This window comes from Carcharhinus amblyrhynchos, chromosome 14, assembly GCF_965287045.1.
Source record: "Carcharhinus amblyrhynchos chromosome 14, sCarAmb.v2.hapA, whole genome shotgun sequence".
Taxonomy (NCBI): domain Eukaryota; kingdom Metazoa; phylum Chordata; class Chondrichthyes; order Carcharhiniformes; family Carcharhinidae; genus Carcharhinus; species Carcharhinus amblyrhynchos.
The window spans coordinates 45,087,807-45,099,862 of record NC_137337.1 but is presented as its reverse complement, the minus strand read 5'-3'; positions in this window follow the sequence as shown (position 1 = coordinate 45,099,862).

Here is a 12,056-nt window from a genome sequence, read left to right as displayed (position 1 = left end):
GTTAGCAAAGGCACACTGCCCAAGGAGAGGGCTCCTAATCCTTGGCTGTGTGCTGAAATGTATTGACATCTAGGTTGAGCATAAGTGAGAAGCGAAGCTTTGGACAATTCCTTTGCCTGAGATGAAAGCTTAGCATGCAGTAGATTGACCAAAGCTGTGGCTATTGGTCATATGGTATGGGGCAAGGGTGGTATGGGGTCTTGCCAAAGGACTCAGCATCTGCGTGGTGGCTGTGACATGAGTCAGCCGCCTTTGAGAGATAGCTTTAGATGATGAATGTGTCTGTATGTTTGCACATTCTCCCTGTGTCTGCGTGGGTTTCCTCTTGCTGTCCAATGTCCTCCAACATTGTGAAAGATGTGCTGGTTAGGTGCATTGACCGGAACAGGCGCTGGACTGTGGCGACTAGGGGAATGTCACAATAACTTCATTGCAGTGTTAATGTAAGCCTTACTTGTGACTAATAAATAAACTTTACTGTAAGGGTGGTCCTTTGGAGACAGACGCTAACCATCAAGTCTCTCTTTGATACTGCAATGAAGAGAATGTATGAAACATGGAAGCTGGATGGCTTGGTAAAGACCTTGAGTGTTTGCATCCCTCCACTCATCTGGCATATCTTTCTCTCTTGTGCGACAGTGTATTCTGCATGAAAACAGATGGCGAGAGTGTAAGCAGGACACATGCTAGGGCAGATGGTAGGGATACCTGGCATGTGTGGATGGTGAGTGGGATCAGAGAGGTGATGAGGACAGATGGCTGTGGGAGAGTGAGTGACGGTGTCCCTTCAGTTGTAAATATGTGAGATCCCTGTAGATGTGTGATAGGGGTGTGAATGAGTCAAGAATGGTGAGACATGTGACTTACTCTAGCATTCATTCTTTTCCTGCACTGGATGGCTGCCCTCTTGTGCATGGTGATCACATTCACGACTTCTGCCACCATCTGCCATGCTGGATTGGTGACCTTGCCAGCTGGTTTCTTCCTGAATGCAGGTTGAGGATATGATGTTGGGCTGCCACTGCATTGAGCAGTCTCTCCTGAGAGGCATCCAAAAACCCAGGGGTGGATTTCTTGGCAGCCATCACTTCCTAGTGGCTTACAAGGTGTGTCTGATATGCACTTGGGTGGCCTTTAAATGGTACCTGCAGCACTGAGATGATGGCAGGGTGGGCAGATTAGAGGCTGCCCCACTAGCAGTACAACATGGAACTGGTGGATGAAAATATTTGGCACGAAGTGCCACACTGTACAGCAGGACAAACCTCCATTACCATTTGTAGGCTCAACATTGCTTTTCCTGCAATGTGGTATTGGTGGTGGTTGGGGTGGGTGGGGGGTGGGGGGAGTGGGGGGCGGAGGCAGTGTTCTGCCAAAGCTGTGAGTGTACAAACAGGAGAGGAGCAGGCCCTTCACATCTTCAGAATTTACAGGTCTGGACTATGGGGCAAACAGCATCCCCAGCACCATGCAGAGCAGTGGACAGGGGATAAGATATAGGATTCTCCTTTGAAATAGGGCCACCCTGTAGCATTGATCCCTGAACACCCAAGCTTAACAGCTTCCAAGTCTGAAAATGATGCAATTACCCATACTCTGTTCAGCTGCAGCTAACCTATCCTCTAGCCATGCTAATATGTGACCACCTACACCATGAGCTCTTATTTTGTGCTGTAGCTTTTGATGTGGCAACTCAACGAACGCCTTTTATAAATCCAAGTACTCCATCAAATCAGCAGGGCAACTCTGTCAACAGCTTCATAACAAATTGCAACTTTGCTCATCTCCAACACTGCAATGTCTATAATTATGGATTTCATGGTGTAGGATCATTTTAGGTAGCCAAAGTCAATCTCTGTAGTATCAGTCACAACACAATGTGTGCATTGGTCCTGTGACTAATGTACATTACAGGAGAGCTGGGAAATTCATCAACTTTGGCAGCACAGTGAAATAGGACCATTGAGTTTTACAGGGCTGTTGGGTTTCCCAAAATCCATAATGCAATTGATGGCACTTACATTGTTTGCAATCTCCCCCCCTCCTCAATCAACTCAGCAGAGACCAATGTACTGTCAGGGACCAGATCAGAAGCTCTAAGGTATTCCCATGCTGTGTAGGTCTTTGTTCTTTGTATATTATGAAGATAGCCGAGACGCCAACTTTTCCTTTTGATTTGGCCATAGGGTGAGGATAAGGTACTCCGCTCCCGGTATGATTCAAGTGACCTATAGTCTTATGATGAGGGGGAATTTCTTCAGCCAGAAGATGATGAAAATGCGGAACTCATTGCCACAGAGGGCTGTAGAGGCCAAGCAATTGAGTGTCTTTAAGACAGAGATAGATGCGTTCTTGATCAATAAGGGGATCAAGAGCTACAGGGAGAAGGCAGGAGAATGGGAATGTGAATCATATCAGCCATGACTGAATGGTGGGTCAGACTTGATGGGCTGAATGCCTAATTCTGCTCCTATATCTTGTGGACTCACTAGGAAGCTTTTATCAAAACAAGTAACTGTCCATCACTGTCCATCTCTATTGTTCCAATTTAGTACTATCCCCATGGACATAAATCCCTTCTTCAAAACCAGTTAGCAACAAAAACAGATGTGCTTACGTGGATGCTAGATTTACTGCCTTTTAACATCTCTGGACAGAGATCCAGGCAGACACCTATCTTCTAACTCTCACACCACAGACTCAGAGAAATATATATTCTCAAGCAGCAGAATTTCAGAGAAACAAACCTAGGCCGCAGTATAACACTCTGCCCTCACTAGCGGGATTTTTCCACCCCACTGTATTGAACAGAGATTTAGCTGGGCATCAATTTCTCTGAGTTTGCTGCAGCGGGAGCACAACCTGAATGGTCGATAAGATCATGTTACCAGTCACAGGCAGACCCCAGTCTCCAGACGGGGAAAAGAGAGGTACTCCTCTCTACAGCTCCAAGCAACATCTAAGCTGGAGGTGTTTGTGTTTGCTCCTCTTTTGTTTATTGACTCTTCAGCAATTGGGAACGTGTTCTCTTGATTTACTCTACCTAAACCCTCTATGATTTTAAACAGATCTATTGAATCCCCTCTTGGCCTTCTCTGCTCTAAGAAAAACAGCCCCAGCTTCTCTCGTCTTCCCATATAACTGTAATCTCTACTCATTGGAACTATTCCATTAAAGTTTATCTGTACTCTCTCCAAGGTCTTTATATTCTTCCGAAAATGTGGTGGCCAGAATTGGACACAAGAGTCCAGCTTGGATCAAATTAGTGAGTGTTTTATTAGGTTTATTACAATTTCAATCTGAAAATAGCTGAAAACCAAACATTAATCTTTGTTGAACTCCACTCATTAAAACCTGCCAACAGGAAAATAATCTGCTTACTTCTATTCTCTGCTTATTCACAAATTGCCAATTCGTACTAATATGTTGTTCTAATCCCATGAGCCCTAATATTGTTGTAACAATCTTTTGTGTGGGACTTTATTAAATGCCTTCTGAAAATCCCAATATTCTGCATCCACCTTATCTATACTGTGAGCCACACCCTCAGAAAGATCTATTCAATTTATCAAACACATTTTTTATTCTGCCGCCTAATCACACTGTAATTTTCCAAGTGTCCTGTTACTAGTTGTTTTTTATAAGTCTTAGCATTTTCTATGCATCAGGCTAACTGGCCTATAGTTACCTGTTTTGTCTCCCTCCTTTTTTGAACAGCAAGGTTACATTTGCTAATTTGCAATCTATCAAGATCATTGGAGAGTGTAGCGAATTCTGGATGATCAAAATCAATGTATCACCATCTCTGTAGCCACCTTTTAAAAACCTTAGCATATAAACCAACAGATCCCGGGGATTTGTTGGCTTTTAGTCCCATTATTTTATCCAGTTCTTTCTCTTTGGTATTTTAAATGCTATATGTTCTTCACAGTCATTACTTCTGGTGTGTATTTGGTGTCTTCAACTATGAAGAAAAGATAAAAAGTGTTTGTTCAATATTGCTGACATTTCCTTGCCCATCTTTCCTTATCTCTTGTCTCTGCCTCTAAGACACCCACATTCACTTTTTCCAATCTCATACTTTACTTGTAGAAGCCCTTACAATGTGTTTTATATTTCTTGAAAATTTATTCATGCATTTTGTTGTTCACATCTTTATCAATATCTTGTTCATCATTTGGTGATTTTAAAATCTCCTTTGCTACCTTTAGTTATTTGTCCATTGTCATCGATAAGGACCTCGACACCATTAGTCATTTTAAGGCTGGTTGCGATGTGTCCGAAGATGACTGATCAGGCCAATTCGGGCGCGGAATGTCCTGGCACATAGTTGACAGACTTATGTAGGCATTGTAGTTGTTGCGCTGATGGCTCTGAACTTGCGCAGTTTATTAAGAGAGAGAGCAAGAATCTAAGCAACTAGCATAAATAATATAAAGCTCATGCTTAAGTTGTGCTTCAGCAAAGCACGTTGCTTTGTAGTGTAAGGATCCGCTAGATTTGTTACCTTTACTAGTGTTTTGACAACATAATAAACTAATCTAAATTATCCCTAACATCTCTGGTTGCAGTTCATAGAATCATCATAACTAACTGTAAGGATCAGTGCAGAAGGTCATTCAGCCCATCAAGCCTGCACCAACAACAATCCCAGCTAGGCCCTATCCCTGTAACCGCACATATTTCCCCTGCTGATCCCCCTGACACTTAGAGGCAATTCAGCACAGCAAATCCAGCTAACCTGCACATCTCTGACGTGTGGGAAGAAACTGGAGCACCCAGAGGAAATCCACAGAGGCACGGGGAGAACATGTAAACTCCACACCGACAGTCACCCAAGGCTTGAATTGAACACAGGTGCCAAATGTTTTGAGACAACAGAGCTAACCACTGTGTCACGGTGCTGCCACTTTTCTCATTGGAATTTTAATTCCTCAAAGGAATACATTTCCATGGAGAACTATGAATTATGCTTTAAATCTGTGGCATTCCCAAGAAGAATAGTGAGAAACAATTGGATATTGCAGAATTATAATTGCACTGTAAATATAATTTTAAAAATATTGATGGATTCATTGCAATTTATTTCTTTAAAAACATATCTTGATATGTAAAACACAAAAAATAAACAAAACACATTAATAATTGTTCAGAGTATGCCAGGTGTGATATAATTAAGGTTTAATCGACATTGTGCATAACTTCTCTACTTTTCCTTTACACTGCACCCTTATATTCTGACTAATGTTGGTTGTACAGTTCATTTGCTAGCTCTTGGCAATAAATGGCAATCTTTATAATATTTATGCTAGTTACTTAGATTCTCGCTCTCTCTCGCTTAATTAATTAATTTATAGCTATCTACCATTTAGCGCTAATGTGTTCCTAAGGAAATGACATGCTAATCAAAAATCACTTTTCCATAAGAAGCCACGTAAGATGGATGGGTTATATTGCTAACCAGTAATTTTAACATTAAAAACCTACTCACTGCCTTGAACCTAACTGACCCCAAAATCCTCTTATTAGTATTTATCTCCTGCTCAGTGACTGTCTATTCAGCTCCCTTTCTGCTTGTCTCCTCATAGTCACTCACTGTCTCTCCCACGTACCGAATCTCTTGCTTACCACCTCCCTCATGTTCACCTCCCGCCCCCCTCAAGACCTGCCCAGACGCTGCCTCTCCTGCTTCCCGACCCTCCTGCTCACCACTTCTCTCGCCCATGCTGCCTCCTTTGCACCCATCAACCAACTGGTCTGTTGCTTTACTACCTGACCCTCCTGCTCACCAACCTCCATCTCACTAACAGCTTATTTCTCACAAGCCACATATAAAACCAATGAGTCATAAAATAACAGTAGCAAGTGCTGAAATGCGTTTTGATTGATTTATTATTGTCACATATTGGTACACAGTGAAAAGTATTGTTTCTTCTGTGCTATACAGACCAAGTGTGCTATTCATAGAGTACACAGGGGAGAAGGAAAGGCGCGAGTGCTGAATATAGTGCTACAGTCACAGCTCAAGTGTTGAGAAAGATCAGCTTAAGATATGGTCAGCCTATTTAAAAGTCTGATGGCAGCGGGGAAGAAGCTGTTCTTGGGTCAGTTAATATGTGGGAGTGATTCTCCCAGCCCACTGCTTTTGTACCACAGTGGACCAGGGGGCTCGAGCAGAAGCCATTTAGTGGGCAACCCGCTGGGCGCCATGGCCTCCACGCATCTCTGGCAGTCGGATTTCTGCCACCATCAGCTCCACGCCAGAAATATGCGCAGAGCTGAATAAATTATTTAAATGTTCATTTTAATATTTTTAACATATGATTAGCCGGGCCTGAGCACCAAAGTCTCAGGGCTTACTAGAGTCCCCACCAGGAATGTTTCACTCCAGCGAGGTATACAACAGCTCCCCACTTGAGGGGAGGGTGTAAGGAGGGGGTGCTCCTGGGCATTGCCACCTTGGCACTGCCCACTGAGCAGGGTGGGGCGGGACCTCAGAGGGAGCAATTGGTGAGGCTGCCATTCTGCACTTGGGTTGAGTGACACAGAGAGGGAGGCCAGTGATCAGGGGTGTGGATGGGTCACAGCCTGTGAGGTAGGTCAGGGAATGCAAGGGGGGGTGGGGTGCGGGGAGCGTGGGTGGGGGGGGAGGTAGTGGTGGAGATGGTGACTGCTGGGTGAGGGAGAGTGGTGAAAGATCAAGGTGGGTGGTTGGGAGGGGTGGGTGGGGAGGGGGCAGGGGGTGAAATGCAGGGCTGTCCCGAACACGCCCAGGGGCCAGCTATCAGGCCATGGGGGAATTGGAGGGGCAAAGACGGTGGATTCCTGGGCTGGCCAGCAATCGAGCTGGCTCAATGATTGGGAGGTCGGCAGTGTAAGGCCACTGCGTATGTGCCCATTATGGCGCTGATAGATTGGCACATGCATATGGTCTGCTCAGCGTTATGCTGCTGACCTCTTTAGCAGGGGTTAGGACTTGCACCCCTGATTTTCAGTGCGATTTATACTAGTACACCCTGCAGTTCACCGTGTGTGGGAGATTCATTTTGAAAAAAAAAGCAGGATTTTCTCCAGTTTTTATGCAAATTTGAGGTTGAATATATTTTTTGGGAGAATCGTCCCCATGGTCTCAGACTTTTGTATCTTTTTCCCAATGGAAGAAGGAGGAAGAGAAAATGCCTGGGGTGTTGGGGTCTTTGATTATGCGACTGCTTTTCCGAGGCAGCGGTGTGTTAGATGGAGTCATTGGATGGGAGGCTGGTTTTGCGTGGTGGACTGGGCTATAGTGACAATGCTTGTAGTTCCTTGCGGTCTTGGTCACAGCAGAAGCCATACCAAACTGTGATACATCTGGAAAGGTTGTTTTCTATGGTGCATCTATAAAAATTGGTGAAAGTCGTAATGAGCATGATGATTTTTCTTAGCTTCCTGAGAAAGTAGAGACGCTGTTAGGCTTTCTTAATTATAATGTCGACATGGAGGGACCAGGGCATGTTGCTCATGATCTGGACACCAAGAAACCTGAAACAGGAAGTGGAGACAGAGTCAATGGATGGGAAAGTGGCTTGTGTGATGGACTGGGCTATATTCACGGTCTTTTGTAATTCCTTACGGTCTTGGGCAAAGCAGGAACAATACCAATCTGTGATACAACCAGAAAGAATGCAGAAAGCTGTAGATAGGGGCATGTTCTCCACTACACTTTCTGAAGTCAATGACCATCTCCTCCGTTTTATTGACATTGAGGAAGAGATTATTATCGTTGCAACATTTCATCAGATTCACTATCTCATTCCTGTGCTCTGCCTCACCATTGTTTGAGATCTGACCACCTACAGTGGTGTCATCAGCAAACTTCAAAATCAAGTTGGAGTGCAATTTGGCCACACGGTCGTAGGTGTATAAGAAGTATAGTAGGGGGCTGAGGACACAGCTTTGCTGGGCATCAGTGTTGAGGATAATCCTGGAGGAGTTGTTGTTGTCTATCCTCACTGATTGGGGTCTGTGGGTTAGAAAGTCAAGGATTCAGCCACAGAGAGAAGAGCCCAGCCCTAGGTTATGGATTTTGGAGATAAGTTCAGTTGGATAACGATGTTGAAGGCTGAGCTGTAGTCTATACATTGGAATCTGACATAAATACCCTTCTTATCCAAATGTTCCAGGGTTGAGCATAGGGTCAGGGAGATGGCGTCTGCTGTGGATCAGTTGCAGCGATAGGCGAACTGTAGTGGACCCAAGCAATATGGGAGATCATAGTTGATGTGTGCCATGACTAACTTTTCAAGGCACTTCATAATGATGGATGTCAGAGCCACCGGGCGAGAGTCATTAAGGCTCGCTGCCTGGCTTTTCTTTGGTACAGAAATGATGGTCATCAAAATGAGAAATGAGTATTGTAGCTCAGCCAAACATTCATAATGAGGTAATCTGGAGAAACAGATGTCTGGCCATCTGTTTCTGTTGATACAGTTTAAAGATTCTACTTATTATGTTCGGTCTTTCACAAAGGATCGTCTTCTTTTTAGGATGGCATAAACTTAAAACTCCTTGGTGATTGCTGCAAAGGACATCAGAACACATCTCATTCGTCAAGTTTTATTTTCTGAGTAATATCCATTTACCTCTGCATCTTATCTCCAAATAAAGGAACATCTCTTTAATCCAGAATCCACCCAAGAACACAAATATGTAATATGCACATCTATTATAATACAAGGGAGTGATCTTAATGAATATAGCGAAGTGTTGGTTCTGGCAGATTGGTTTTCTCTCCAGATCTTATCACAGTCTGTTAAAAAAAACAATGGTGTGAGTTTCATGTTGTCATGTGGGGGATGGTGAGGGGATGGCGGGAGAGAGTAGGGGGGATCCTAACCACACCAGCAAATCCCAGCTGCACTGAGATCGGAACACCATCCTTAAATGGCACCCTGATCAGAACATGAATGACCCTCCTCTCCTAGCCCACAACAGGGGTCTCAGGGGCTCCCCCACTCCCCCCGATCACCATTGGCTTTTAACCCTTCCTTCCCACCCCTTCTACCTCCCATCTCTGAGCCTGAATTCATCTCCCCCCTCCTTCACAACAGTCAATGCTGGCAGCCCCCATCAACCCAAACATCAGTTCCCTTTGTCCCAATCCCCTCCATATAGTCAGTGCTGGCACGACTCCCCCAAAACGATCATCGCTGGCATCCCCAACTCCCTCATTCATTCCTGGCCATCTCTACATACAAATGAATACATAGAACATAGAACATAGAACACTACAGCGCAGAACAGGCCCTTCGGCCCACGATGTTGCGCCGACCAGTTAAAAAACAATGACCCACTAACCTAAACCAATCCCTTTTCGTCCATAAACCTATCCACGGATCTCTTAAACGCCCCCAAACTAGGCGCATTTACAACTGCAGCAGGCAGGGCATTCCAATCCCTCACCACCCTCTGGGTAAAGAACCTACCCCTGACATCCGTCCTATAACTACCCCCCCTTAATTTAAAGCCATGCCCCCTCGTGCTATCATCCCACTCTGCTATCATGAGGCTCCCACTGGGGCCCACCCCTAGAAATGAACGCTGGACCAGGTTGTCACTGCCAGGGTGAAATGATGCCAACCTTGCAGTGCAAACCTGTGCCAAGGGGAAGTGCCAGGGGCAATGCCAAACCACTGCCAGGCCATGTCCTTTCCCCCTGGGGCTATACTCACTTTTATACCGCCCGGCAGGGAATTACGGGGGTGGGAGGCTGGGGAGAGCGGACAGGGGAAAACGGATTCCCATGACACATTCGCATCGAGGTGAAGCTGTTGTAAACCACAGCGAGATCTGCGACTTCCAGGTTTCACAACAACTTGAGCCCATGCCGGCAATCTTGCGAATGGCAAGATCCCATCCTTTAACTCCAAAGTGGGAATGAGCTAACCTACCCTCTCCTAACACCAGGTATCCTCTTGGTTTTTACCTGTCTTTGTTGTCATTGATCCTGTTTATGCAAGTTTATTTTTGTCAAGGAACCACTTCAGACTGCATCTCTGAAGTTTGCTCCTGGACCATTTAGTAGTGTCTCCCACATTATGATTGACAGATTTCTTCTTACAATCTTCTATTTAAAAAAAAAGCTATTTCGTTATCCCAAAGCATTGAGTGTTCAGGGGTAAACCTTCAGAAGGGATAAGCAATTGGCTGAAGACTGTGAACATAAGAACAAGAATAGGTCACTCAGTCCCTTGAACCTGTTTCACCATTTAATTAGTTCATGTCCAAATGGAGCTCAACCCTATTTACTTGCTTTTGGTTCATGTCCCTTGATGCCTTTACCTAACAAGAATTTATCTCAGTTTTGAAAATTCTAATTGACTTGGTAAGCACAGACTTTTGATGGAACAAGTTTTGCATTTTCATCATCATTCGTTTGAAGAACTGCTTGTTGATTGGACTCCAATGTTAATTCATTCTAATTTCAGATTATGCCTTCTTGTTCTGCATTCCTCCACCACAAGAAATAGTTCATTTTTAAAAACCTATTCAAACATTTTATCATTTAAACACTTTGATTCGATCACCCCTCAGCACAGACTTACAGCAATGTAACCCAAGTTTATGCAATCTGGCTTCGTGAGTTAAGGTTTTAAATTCTGACATATTCTCTGATGGCACAGTGGTAAGCATTGCTGCTTCAAAGTGCCAGGACCCAGGTTCAATTCCAGCCATGGTGACTGTGCAGAGTTTGCACATTCTCCCCATTTCTGTATGAGTTTCTTCCAGGTCCTCCAGTTTCCTCTCACAATCCAAAGATGTGCAGGTTAGGTGGATTGGCCATGCTAAATCGCCCCAAGATACTAGGGGAATGAGCCATGGTAAACATAGAACAGTATAGCACAGTACAGGCCCTTCGGCCCTCAATGTTGTGCCAAGTTATGTCCAAACCCAAGATCAAGCTATCCCATTCCCTAACATTCTGGTGTAAGGTACAGGGTTACAGGGATATGGGGTGGGTCATGGGCCTGGGTAAGATGCTGAGTTGGTGCAGACTCGTTGGGCTGAATGGCCTCCTTCTGCACTGTATAGATTTTATGATCCTATAATTTCAGTGAATCTGTGTTGTGTCCCTTTCAAGGCCAATATAACCTTTATGAGGCTTTATGTCTGAAACTGAGCATAGCACGCTAAGTAATCAAAGCTCCTTACAACTGAGGTGTCACATTTTCACTTTTAAAACAAGATGAAGACTAACAATCCATGAACTTCACTGATTACTTGTGGCATTTGAGCATAAGCTTTTATCATAGAAATCATAGAAACCCTACAGTATAGAAAGAGGCCATTCGGCCCATCGAGTTTGCACCGACCGCAATCCCACTCAGGCCCTAGCCCCATATCCCTACAAAATTTACCCACTAACCTGCACATCTCAAGACGCTAAGGGGCAATTTAAGCATGGCCAAACAACCTAACCTGCACATTTTTGGACTGTGGGAGGAAACCAGAGCACCTGGAGGAAACCCACGCAGACATGAGGAGAATGTGCAAACTCCACACAGACAGTGACCCAAGCCGGGAATCGAACCCAGGTCCCTGGAGTGTGAAACAGCAGTGCTAACCATTGCGCTACCGTGCCGCCCTACTGATTTGTAAACGTGCACACCAAAATCCCTTGGTTCCTTCACAGCTCCTAGACCCTCAATTTTCCAAAATATTCCATTTTGTCTTTCACAGACCGAAAGTGGATGACCTCATTTTCCACATTAATTTTGACTTTATGCAGTTAGCACACAATCAGTGACAGCGAATCAGCAATCCATTTTACATCCCTCTTGATTTTTATACAAACGGACAGACATTGGTTCAAACAAGTGAAAGAAAGTTTTAGATCAACAGCCAGGAAATCCTTCATGAAATAAAGTATGATTAATATATGTAACAATCATTCTGATTGAGTCATAGAGGCAATAAAGTTCCAGGAATCATTTGAAAACCAATTGGATACAGCGTTGGCAGGATGGTAGGATATTTCAGGATGGATGAATTAAGATGGACTAAATGGTCTTTCATCT